Genomic DNA, 12,262 nt, shown 5'->3' on the forward strand with positions numbered 1-12,262 from the left:
TTAAACATTATACAGAGGCATTTCGGAACCCTTTCGAGTCCGTAATATCGCATCGGGCTTACTCCTCTTTGTATTTCGTTTAATAAACGAAATACGCAATTACAAAGGAAATTGGCGCTTTCCGGACTTCAAAACACATACAGTTGCATCTATAAACTTACCAGGTCTTCCTTCAATCGCATATAGCAATTGAAACAAGCAGGAGCCCCAACCCATGTTCTTAATGCAAATAGCGATGCGATATTCCCCGTTAAATATCCACCATCCGATCAGAATCGCGATCCAACGGTCCAGGTGCTACGGCCCGAGGGTCTTCCCTTATGACATACATCGATCCGATACATATCGCCGATGCCTAATCCGCTGATGCCGATAATCGGTGATTGCATGTCGCATTGGCCTCGACCTTTGTTAAGTCTTCACATGGATCTTTGCGATGCAATAAAGTGGCAATCGCTTATCACAATCACTGATGGCCCAAGGTCCTTCCCTTTGAAATAATTGTGATGTGATATTTCCTCTTTGACCAATCAAACAAGGCCATGTGGCCCAATCCCACCCTGCCATGTGTCAACTATGGATTAGCCCGTGAGCCTATACTAAAAATCAAAATTTTCAATATAGTTTAAAATTTAATGAAATTGCCTCCTTTTCTAAGGACATTGGCAACTTTCATTTTACAATAACTCCTTCATCTAGAGTTCGTTTTCACCCATTCAAGTTGCATTGAATTCAGAATGAGGAGATCTCTGCAATGAGACTATTTCCAGGAGTAGCCTACGATTTTCATTTTCCTCTGATTTACAAAGGATTTGTGCCATTTGACACCTTTTATCTCTTACATAAAGTCTTTTAGACTTAGAGGTTTATCCAGGATCCATTTTTGGATCAATGGTATATACTTTTGACTCAAATTTAGAAGACAGAGATCTCAAAATTTTCTCAACTATAGTAGCCTTCTTTATTTCTTCACCTAGATTTCTCATATGATTTACAATCCCATCTACTCATAAGAAATAACTAGAAATACTTTCATCACTATGCATCTTGAGAGTTTCATACTGGATTTTGAGAGTTTGGAGTTTAGCACATTTTACCTAGGAGTCTCCTTCATAGCTCTGAATGATTATGTCCCATATTTCCTTGGTTGTGTTGAACTGCATGACTTTGACATAACTAGATTCTGATAGACTTCCCAATAAAGCATTGATGACTTTGGCATTGATTTCATATGATTTCTTTTCTGTTGGATCCATGGGGACTACTGCTGGATATTGGTATCCTCTTTCCACAATTTCCCAAACATCAGCTCCAAGTGACTGAAGATAGGCTCTAGTTCTTGTCTTCCAATATACTAAGTTATCTCCATTGAAGATTGGTGGTCTGATAGATCCCATTCCTTTGTGAGTGATCATCTTGAGAGATCTTCCTTCAAGCGATCAAGCTTCTTTTCAAGGAACTTCTCTGATTCCAATTGTTGGAAATAATACTGAGAGGGGGGGGGGGGGGGGGGGGGGGTGAATCAGTATTATCAACTCACTAACGTTTTCATTTCATAATCAGATTTATATACTCTACTTCAATGAAGGGAACTCGCGTGTGCATGAAACTATTCTTAAGGCAACCAACATATATCCATTGAACTTATGATTCAGTTAATTCATCATATTTTGGTGTTTAATCAGTGCATCAGTACTTAATTAACCATTTAAACAGTAACCATGTGCAGCAATAAAAGAATAAGTAATCACACATAAGCAACACACATGAACACCAAGATTTAAGGTGGAAACCCAATGCGGGAGAAAAACCACCCTGTCATCTCTGTCTTCTTTTAATATAAGAAAAAACCTGTTTATAATCTTGTATTGGTGCAGACTCATACCAGTACGCAGGCACCTACCTGCAGAAGGCTACAACCTTCTCTCGCTTTCCGGCTTCTACTGGAAGGGAGCTACAACCCTCTAGCTCTTGTACTAGCCGATAAGTTTACTAGTACGTAGGCGCTGACCTACAGAAGGCTACAACCTTCTCTCTTCCTCCTGGGACCACGTTTCATAAATTTTCAGACTGGATACTCCTGGTAAACAACAACACAATATGTAGGCCACGTTTCATCAAATTTTCATACTAGATCCATCAACAACATTAAAGCTCAATATCAATCACCATTGAAATACAACCAATCAATGAAAACCCATCAACACTGAAGCAAATCACAATCAATAAATTTGAACATTCAGAACACTGCCACCAGAACATAGAGCAGAACCTAGAACTCTGCATCAACAACCAGAACCAATTGCAACTTCAAACATCATATCTCATTATGTATACACTACTTCGGAGCACCGAACCAGTGTATATATCTGCAAATACTAACTTTAAAACTTCACAGCTATTCCAAACTTCAGTCATACCCAGATCATAACATTTACAGAATAAAACATGTGTTAGCATTCAGATCTAGCCCATCCATTATCATATCATACAATGATAATTCATTTCAGGTCTTATGAACTTGATCCATCATTAGATCTCATTCATCATCCACCACTTATGTGCATACTTAGTTTAGATCAAACAAAGCACAAGAAACCCATAACATGCATATTTGCTTTTGATCTAACTCTTCATAAGATATTCATTACTTTCACACTTAGCCCTTTGATCTTCTCCTCCTTATATACTTATATCCTTTGTCAATACCTTGGACCAAAACCATAGTTATGCTGCTGGTATTCTTTGATGGTATCAAGATTCTTTACTGTACTCATTACCATGGGTCAATACCATGGTAGGAACACCTGGTATTCATTATCCTTGATTTTCTATCCCATACACAATTTTCCTTCCGTGAAAGTGCATGAATACGTATATACTGCTTTTATTTTGTGAACCCATGTGTATACGCTACTTTGACAAGGTGAACCTGCATATACATCTTAAACTATTCTCTTTCTTCAATCTTTGGAGTCTGATATGTAATCCTTTGTTGTTAACTTGTTGCACTGTAAACTTTCATCATATATGTGAGTTTCCATTAAGGACGATACATGTATCATAATGCCAACATTCTCATGGATAACATTCAACAGTGGTTGTACAAGAAACGTGACTTATTTATCCTACAACAAGTTTAGTTGAGATAGAATAACTTAGATTAGGTCAAGGAGGAAATCCTATTTGCAGAACCTGCATGTGATCAATACGAGATTTTCTTATGCAAATTTCCTCGAGAATTATATAATTGGGTGACTAAATTGTGGCACAAAGTAGGATTAGAAGCCATGTCTGAATATTCAAAAATTGGACCACAAATGATTTAGTTGCATTGCATCAGCTAGATACTAAATTAACTAGAGTTGTTGATTTTTGGGTTCAAGCGACTTTGGAAGGCTACATTATTGAATTTATTGTGGAGAACCATAAGTCCTTGTCCAAAGCTGAAGTAGTATTCAAGAACGAGCTGTAGGGAAGATTATTAAAATAAATTCCCTTATGGGTCAAGGTTCTTATGGTTGAAGAGATATTATTTCCATCCAAGAAACCAATATGGTAACTTAAAACCTTAGGTACTAGGGGTAGGATTTGGGGGAGATATGTTGCTCAGTTGTGGAACATGAGGGGAAGTTGCAATGGATGCAGAAGAGTTGTGGAAGGCATGAGATTTTAGGGCACTTAGAAGGGAAAGGATAGCTTATGAGTGGTGGGAAAATAAGTTGTGAGAGATTAAAAGATGGAGAAGAGAGTTGCAATAGATAAGTGAAGTGTTGAGTAGTTTTAGGTTGCGAATAGGAGGAATGGCTAGCCCAGAGTTGCGGAATAATAAAGTAGGAGAACTACCTTATTCTAGAAGAATAAGAGAAGCTAAAGGAGATTCAATAAGATACTAGCATAGAAGAAGTGGAGCTCACCACAAATCATAAGGAATCTAGACGCTCGAAATGCCTAGAAAGCTAGTTGTGATAATTGATCAAAATAATCTTGTAGGTGAAGAGATGCATTTCAGGATAATACAATTATTCTTAGAAGATGATTTGGTCCCCACAAGTAACAATCCACAAAACAATAATGCAACCAATTCTCTCCCTAACCTCCCCCTCGTAATTTATCAAAATCTTGTCAATTTTCTTTCCAAATTAGTTAAAACTTTGAAATTTCAAAAAGTTCATAGTAAATATAGTTGGCAGTTTTAGTGGATTTGGTAGTTCTTGTAGTTCTTGTAGTAGTCTTTTCACAACTTGTTTCACAAGGTTTTGTATTAGTTTCACTTGGTCAAACAACAATGATGGGGAATGTAGTAGGATCGTTCACTTGGTACCCTAAGTTCTAGGGACAAAGAGATGAAGATGTACAACAACATTGGTTTCTATGTGAAGCCATCTAGAGGGATAGACATACCCTAGATGCCACTAAGATCATTTAATTCTAGATAACTCTTTGAGATAGAGTTCTCATATGGTTCATAAAATGGTTTGATTTGAATCTAAATCCATTTCTTGATATAGTTAAGTGAGAGTTTATTAAAGAATTCAAACTTCCTCACACAAACCAACAGGTTTAGCAGAGTTATGAGATATTAAATAGCGAGAGGGAGAGATAGCATGGGAGTTCATGCAACGGTTTAAAGATGCAATTGAGAAATTTCTTATCCTATTAATCCTCATCATCAAAGGGACTGGTTTATTAAGGCTCTGGTTTCATTGACTAGAACTCCTTTGATGCAACAGAAAATGAATAAATTATAAGATGCATTGGAACAAGATATGAAGATTGAGGTAATGGCAGGATACCCTCATGAAAATAGGGCAGGCACTACATCTAATGATCCTACTATTATTTGTTTACAATATCAGATTTTTGATCTCATAGAGAGATTGAAGGATATGCATAGTGTAAAACCTCTTCGTCCATGGGTTTGGTGCACTAATTTCCATGTTGAAGAGCATCACGCCACTGAATGCAAAAGGTTGCATAGTGTAGGCCCTTCTACTATGCCTATGGGACCACCTCAGCCACCGCTAAGATCTATTGCCAGAGTCACACCAGTATCCACAAGTGTTCCTTATCAAGGACATAATCAGTATCGTGCATTTCCCAATCATCAAGGTACATCCTCTAATTAATATTGTGATATTTGTCACACCTTTTTTCTATTTTGCAAAAGTATTCCAATGTTCCAAACAATATGTTTTGCGAGTTTTGTGGGTCCTTGACACACCATACCAACTAATGCAAAGCTTTGGATGCTCTTGTCTATCGCTTGGATTGGAATGCAATTTGGGTTAATGAAGCTCCTCAAGGACGAGGAGGAGTTGGCTTAAGAGGGGGGAGATCTGGAGAAAGAGGCCTAATCAAATACTATAATTGTGATCAAGAGGGCGATGTTGCTCGTGATTTTCCATTACTAAGGAGGCCCTCATGTTCCCACTTCTAGGTATATACGCAAGCTATTGAATATTTTCCTGAGCTGATTGCTCGCTGGGAGGAACACAACAGGAAAAGGGGCACTAATTTAATCAATGCAAAACCTAGAGAACATGAACTAGTCCTTCAACCAAATATTAATATTATCACTAGAGAGGGGAAGCTAACTGGAGCGAATAAGGAGGTACCTTAGCAACCTACCATAATAAGGCATGCATCTCTAAAGAATTATTATGACCCCACGTAGCAAAAGGAGTAATACAAGGATGTTACGGAAATATTTAAGCAGTTGGTTTCTTCTTACACCCCATGAGAAGAACAACAAGAAAATGGATAGTTGAAGAGTCGTCGATATTCACAAGAGACATCTCATCCTATGATGGAGTGCCTTAAGTTGTTTCTGCATATTATGAGTGATGAGAAATTATCTGGCCAATTGCGTAAAAATATTAAAATTGTTGTCAAAGATGAAGAATTTTTAGAAAGGCATATTTTTGCTAATTTGCCTGAATTTCATTCCAGATGTGTCTACCATAACAAGAGGATAAAAGGAAGGGATTTTTGCATTGATTCCCAAATTGCATGGTACTAGATCAAAGATACTATGTTATATTTCAGATCATATTTAAATATCTTGCTGAGAAAAACTTGGGAGGCATTGGGAAAACCCAAGTTGGTGTTTTCCACTATTCGTCTATGCATAACTAATTAGTATTTCATTATTCCCATTGGTCACATAGAAGATGTCGAAGTTGATATTGTTGGATGGAAAACATATGCATATTTTAAAGACATTGATATATTATGGGTGATAAAGATCCTTATCCAACCTTATTGGGATTAAACTAGGCATTTGAAAATTATGTTGTTATCGATCTTAAGCAAGATACCATGACCTTTGAAGTAGATGGCATTGGAGGTATACAACCATTGGATCCTTATCAAGGTCTAAAGTTTACAAATCCTTTTAATGATGTAGAAGAACCTAATATTTCAGATCAACTATATCATCTTACTATAGGAAAGAGGGAGTACTATATAAATCCTACAACATATTGTCCTCTTATCTAGAGGAGTGTTCAATATACAAAAGTTGGTTCAAATGTTGTGTTGGACGATTGGAAATAAAGAGAACATGAACTGCACTCTAGATGTTGCACAATTATTCGTTGTGATTGTTAAATTGGTACAGAGGTAAGGGATCAACCTACTTTCAATGGTATAGGATTTTTTGTTGAATTTATTAAAGAATTTAATTCAAATATTGAAGAAATGCAAAAGATTCCTTTGATGGAAATTTCTTTGCAAGCAAGACCTGCGAGATGGTGGGGAGCCCATTGTAACTAGTCTCAAAACTAAGACTCAATTAAGTATGTTATGTTGTGTCGATTTACTGTTCCTAAGAAGAATTTAGATGATATTCTTGTATATGGGGGTTGTACTAGCCCTTAGAAGCATTTTTAGACCAGTAATGCAGTTTGGACAAAACTTGGACTTCCTATTGAATTATGGGTGCATTAGTTCATTCACACATTGGGGACATTTTCACAAGCCCAATATCTAAAAGAAGAAATAAAAATGAAGACAACTAATTGGCAGGTGTTGACTAAGTTTTGCAGTGATTTCTCCTTCTTAGATGAGGATGCAAATATAGTTTAGTATTTGAAATCAATTAATAGAGTACTATTCCCCACTAGAAATCTTGTTGTTGAACTTAAAATCTATGAAGATCGCAGACATCTATGTGAATTTGGATTCCATGAAGTTGTCACTTGCTGCAAAATCAATAAGGAACCTGAAGAAGACAACTTGGAGGAATTAAGGCATCTTACATTCAAGGAGTCTGAAGGTCAAAGAAGTATCATAGACGATCCTATCAAAGATTCTTTGCATCTGAAACCCTTAAAGTTTTAGAAGTACAATATCATAAGTGAAGAACAACCCAAATTAGCCACTATTGGTGATTATTGGGAGAGATGAAAATTGTTTTGAATATGATGTGAGGCTAGTCAAACATCGACCCTACCATTTGAATCCGCAGGTCAAATAAAATGTTAATAAAAAGATGGATAAAATGTTGGCTGCAGGTTTCATATTTGTATTTGATGAAGCTAAATGGATCAGTACTATTGTCATCTAGGACAAAAAAATATTCAAATGACATTAGAGTCTATGTAGACTATTGAAGTCTTAATAATTCTTGCGTCTAGTATCTATTTCCTACTCCCTTTAGCAATGGAGTATTAGATAATGTTACAAGCTAGGAAGCTTACTCTTTTACAAATGGATTTTTTGGATATCATCAAGTTCACATTGTTGAGGAGGATAAAAAGAAAACCATTTTTACCACTGAATGGGGTTCATATCCTTATCATGTCATGTCATTCGGTCTTAAGAATGCTCCAGTTGTCTTCTCTAGGATTGTTATTGCTACTTTTAGGGAATATATTCATAAGTTTCTTGAGGTCTACATGGATGATTGGATAGTCTATATCATTTTGAAGAAATGTTATAGTTCATTGCGGGTTAAGTTTGATCACTGCAGACAATTGAATATTTCATTGAATGGGAAGAAATGTATTTTTGTTGTGCCTTTTGGTGCTTTTCTTGGCCATATTTTTTGCAAAGATGGTGTGTGTGTTGACCCTGCTAAAGTCATAGTGATCCTAAATACGCTGCCACCTACAAGTGTCAAATAGTTACAATATACATTGGGACATATGGGGTATTATAGAAGATTTATTTGCATTTATGCTTTAATAACTGCACCATTGGAGAGGTTGTTGAAGAAGGCTGAAAAGTTTGTATAGACTGAAGAATGTCATGCTATTTTCAACACTTTGAAAGAATATCTAGATTGGGCCAAATAATTTCATGTACACATTGATGCATCTGGTATTGTTTTTGATGTTATTTTGGTGCAAATTGGTAAAGGTAATCTTTATCACCTAATGTATTTTTCTAGTAGAAAATTTTCCAATGCTGAAATAAATTATAAAACAATTGAGTGGGAGGCTCTAGCCATGATATATTCACTTCAAAATTTCAAGAATTATCTACTTGGGGGTATTTTCAAGTTCTTCATTGATAACTCTACACTGAAGTACCTTGTTAACAAAATTTTTCATGAAGAAATAATCTATAGATGGTTTCTTTTGTTTCAAGAATTTTCGTTTGAAGTTGTTGTCAATCCAAGTCGTGCTAATGTGGGACCAGATCACCTTTCTCGCTTGGAGTCTGGAGAAGCAATACAATCACTTGATGATCAATTTCCTAATGCCGATTTATTTAGGATTGAAGTTGTGCCAAATTATCTTAAGGATATTGCAATATTTTTGGTGGCTGGTAAGTGCCCAGATGACTATACTACTACATAAAAGAAGCATTTGGTGGTGTGTGTTGTAGATTACCATTTAATTGCAGGCTAATTGTATAATATGGGACTCGACCATATCCTGCGCAGATGTATTCTTGACCATGAGAGAGATGTTGCTTTATGGGAATGTCATTGTGGTGTTGTAGAAGGTCTTGTTTGATCAGGTGCTCAGTGTTTAGCTCAAAATTAAAAGTTCTCATATTGGCTCGAAACATGTACGACTGCGTCCATCTTGTTAAGATGATCGCAACGCAATTCCTTTCATTGAAAACCAAGTCTGACTGAAGGAGAAAATGCCTGTTGTTCATTTTCCTAAACAAATAAAAAAATTGTAGAACAAGACATAATGATGACATGGCAGTACAGTCAGCATGATGGGAATCTTATTCAGTTTTTTCCCAATAAGGTTGTGACAAGTGTCACTTCAGGATTCGCCAATTTGGTTGTGTGATGGTGAAATTGCCCAATGTCCTCGAAGGTGGAATTATGGGTTCATAGTGAATATTACGTGGAAATTGTTTTTTTAATATATCTATATATATATATATATATATATATATATATTATACTAAGTATTAAATATCAAACTTTTTATAAATCCACATATATATAAATCCAAATTATATCAAAGTCCAAAGTTCGAATGTATTTGTAAATCTCTTCGCATTGCGATGCCTATTGTATCGGCTCGACCTTTGCGGAGCGGGGATAGAGCAAAACGGCCATAATGAAGACGCTTATTGTATGCTCTGGATTCGATGCATTTCCATCGTAGTGTCTGAATAGAGACTGAGATTTCATCTCGAATCATACCAAGAATATTTGATCAGATCATTAAATCATTTCTTTCTCTTGAAATTCATTCAATTCTTACACACGTCTCTTTTTGGGAGGTCTACATCCATTATGTGGCATAGGGGTTACGTCACGTACAAAACTTAATAGTATGCCACTTCTACGAATGGTTATTAATGTTGTATCTCTCCCTCGACCAGGGCCACTTATCATAACTTCTACTCGTTCCATACCCCGATCCATTAATGCACGAATAACATTTTCTGTTGCAGTCTGGGTAGCAAATGGTGTACCTCTCCTTGTACCTTTGAATCCACAGGCACCAGCGGAAGACCAAGAAAGAACTTGTCCCCGTACATCTGTAGCAGTCACTATGGTATTGTTAAAACTTGCTTGAACGTAAATAACTCCTTTGAGTACTCGATGTTCATTCCTACGTGAACCAATTCTTTTTATAGTTTTTGACATATTAATCATTATGAGTTCAGTTCGAAAAATGCATATCGAAATCTATTTTACCACTAGATCCGTTAATTGATATAGAAGAGGATTACCCCTGTTTTTGCTTATGTCTCGGATTAGAACAAATTATCATAACTCATTTCCGTCTATGAATTGGTCGACATTTGCCACAAATTCTACGAATAGAAGCACGAATTTTCATATTTGTGACCCTCCAATTTGCTCATATTACATTTTGTTTCCTGAGACAGAGAGTCTGTTTCATCTGTGATTCTCGATCCCTATCGGATGTTCAAAAGGTGATTCAATCGTTTGAAGATTTGTTGCTAAGTCTATATATTATACGTCCTTTGGTTAAATCATAAGCACTTAATTCGACCTTGACCCTATCTCCTGGTAGTATTCGTACGGAATTACGTCGAATCCTACCCGAAATATGAGTCAGAATCTGACATCCATTATCTATCAGAACTCGAAACATACCGTTGGGGAGTGATTCAGTAACCAAACCTTCCGCATGGATCAGATTCTGTTTCTTCATCGAATCTCCTCCTCTTTTGATTCAAAAACTTGACTAACGTGCTTGGATGAAGATGAATGGTGTCTCGACTTGCTACGACTTTTCATACTATGGGGATATCTTACAGAATAAATATTTTTGGACAACATTTGGATTAATTACCATACATAACATAAAATTTCTCCTCCAATTTTTTTCTGTCGAGCTTCTCGATCCGTCAAAATTCCTTGGGAAGTAGAAAGAATTACGATCCCCATTCCACCTAGAACTTTTGGAATTTCTCGATAATTAGAATAAATTCTCAAACCAGGTTTGCTGGTACGCTTTGACGTGGTCATATATGTCCTTTTCTTCCTTCTCCGATATTTTGAAGTCGATATCAAAAAATATTTTTGGCCTTCCTGATGTTCCCTAACATCTTCTATAAAACCTTCTCGTAAAAGGATCCTTCCAATGTTCTTGGTAATATTAGTAGCTGTTACTCGAACCGTTCCTTTTTCTACCATGTCAGCGTTTCTTATAGAAGTAATTAGATTGGTAATAGTATCATTACCCATGACGAACGAATTCTTAGGAATTCCTGGTCTCGATATAAAAGGCATGTTCGATCTTCTTTGAGGAATATGCCTGAGGTGCAATGAATTTAATTGATCCATGTACCATTTGATGAACCTTAAGTCAAAGATTCTTACAAGATCTATCAGTACTTATAATACTTCGGGAGCCAATGAAACTATTTTCGTGAAATTCAATTGTCTCAATTCCTGAGCAACCGGACCAAAAACTCGAGTTCCTTTTGGATTTCCTTCCTGATCAATGACAACGGCTGCATTGTCATCAGATCGTATCATCATTCCATTGTCACGTTCAAATTCTTTACAGGTGCGTATAACTACGGCTCTAACTACTTCCGATTTTTCCAGGGGCATGTTAGGTACTGCTTCTTTAATTATAGCAATGATAACATCACCTATATGAGCGCATTTACGATTACTTGCTCCTAGAACTCGAATACACATTATTTTTCGGGCTCCACTGTTATCCGCTATATTCAAATAAGTTTGAGACTGAATCATTTTTCCTCCAAAATATTTTTTACCTCGGCAGATAACATGAAAAAAAAGGAAGAGTTCTTACGAACTAGTAATCTTCTTCCACCAGAAATAACTCTTTGATTCTGTATGGATGGGTTGGGTTAAGTAGTAACAAATTGAGTACGTATAGGCATTTTGTATGCAGCTATTCTAGCAGCTGCTCTAGCGACGGTTTTGGATACTCCACCCATTTCATAAAGTATTCGACCTGGTCTGATGACAGATACCCAATATTCGGGAGATCCTTTCCCGGAACCCATATGTGTTTCTGCAGGTCTCATTGTAATAGGTTTGTCGGGAAATATACGTACCCATATTTTTCTGCCATGACGGGCATAACGATTAATCGTTCTTCGTCCGGCTTCTATCTGCCCAGATGTGATCCAAGCGGGTTCAAGTGCTTGAAGAGCGAATCTACCGAAACAAATGCGATTGCCGCGGTAAGATACTCCTTTCATTCTTCCCCTATGTTGTTTACGAAATTTTGTTCTTTTTGGGTTATAGTCGATGGTTAATAGTATTTTGATCCCATCTCTAATCCAGAGCCGGACATGAAAGTTTCTTCTCATCCGGCTCCTCGTGAAT

The sequence above is a fragment of the Pinus tabuliformis genome, chromosome 1_2 (genome assembly GCF_031772625.1).
Source record: "Pinus tabuliformis cultivar Carrire ecotype Pingquan chromosome 1_2, CPIR1, whole genome shotgun sequence".
NCBI classification, from domain to species: domain Eukaryota; kingdom Viridiplantae; phylum Streptophyta; class Pinopsida; order Pinales; family Pinaceae; genus Pinus; species Pinus tabuliformis.